At 41.9% G+C, this 1,108-nt stretch overlaps 1 non-coding gene across 1 annotated transcript; it reads left to right on the forward strand.

The window, feature by feature from the left end:
• Nucleotides 1-362: 362 nt before the first annotated feature.
• Nucleotides 363-470, forward strand: LOC130953774 (small nucleolar RNA R71). Its single transcript, XR_009075934.1, has one exon. It is a non-coding gene; the product is annotated as a small nucleolar RNA R71 (small nucleolar RNA).
• The last annotated feature ends 638 nt before the right edge of the window (nt 471-1,108 follow it).

The raw sequence follows: 1,108 nt of genomic DNA on the forward strand, positions 1-1,108 counted from the left end.
GGGTTCTCAGGATCATAGGCTTCTTCCTCAGATGAAGCATCCTTAGTACTGCTTGGTGCATTTTGCATTCCAGACAGACTTTGAGAAATTAAATTGACTTGTTGAGTCAATATCTTGTTCTGAGCCAAAATGGCATTCAGAGTATCAATCTCAAGAACTCCTTTCTTCTGACTAGTCCCATTGTTCACAGGATTCCTTTCAGAAGTATACATGAATTGGTTATTTGCAACCATTTCGATGAGCTCTTGAGCCTCTGTAGGCGTCTTCTTCAGATGAAGAGATCCTCCAGCAGAGCTATCCAAGGACATCTTAGATAGTTCAGAGAGACCATCATAGAAAATACCTATGATGCTCCATTCAGAAAGCATATCAGATGGACACTTTCTGATTAATTGTTTGTATCTTTCCCAAGCTTCATAGAGGGATTCACCATCCTTCTGTCTGAAGGTTTGGACTTTCACTCTAAGCTTACTCAATTTTTGAGGTGGAAAGAACTTTGCCAAGAAGGCATTGACTAGCTTCTCCCAAGAGTCCAGGCTTTCTTTAGGTTGTGAATCCAACCATGTCCTAGCTCTGTCTCTTACAGCAAAAGGGAATAGCATCAGTCTATAGACCTCAGGGTCTACCCCATTGGTCTTGACTGTGTCACAGATTTGCAAGAATTCAGCTAAAAACTGATGAGGATCTTCCAATGGAAGTCCATGGAACTTGCAATTCTGTTGCATTAGAGAAACTAATTGAGGCTTAAGCTCAAAGTTGTTTGCTCCAATGGCAGGGATAGAGATGCTTCTCCCATAAAAATCGGGAGTAGGTGCAGTAAAGTCACCCAGCACCTTCCTTGCATTGTTGGCATTGTTGTTGTTTTCGGCTGCCATGTGTTCTTCTTCTTTGAAGAATTCGGTCAGGTCCTCTACAGAGAATTTTGCCTAAGCTTCTCTTAGCTTTCGCTTCAAGGTCCTCTCAGGTTCAGGGTCAGCTTCAACAAGAATGCCTTTGTCTCTGCTCCTGCTCATATGAAAGAGAAGAGAACAAGAAAATATGGAATCCTCTATGTCACAGTATAGAGATTCCTTGAGGTGTCAGAGGAAAAGAAAAGTAGAAGAAGGAA

Source organism: Arachis stenosperma, chromosome 9, assembly GCF_014773155.1.
Source record: "Arachis stenosperma cultivar V10309 chromosome 9, arast.V10309.gnm1.PFL2, whole genome shotgun sequence".
Classification (NCBI taxonomy): Eukaryota; Viridiplantae; Streptophyta; class Magnoliopsida; order Fabales; family Fabaceae; genus Arachis; species Arachis stenosperma.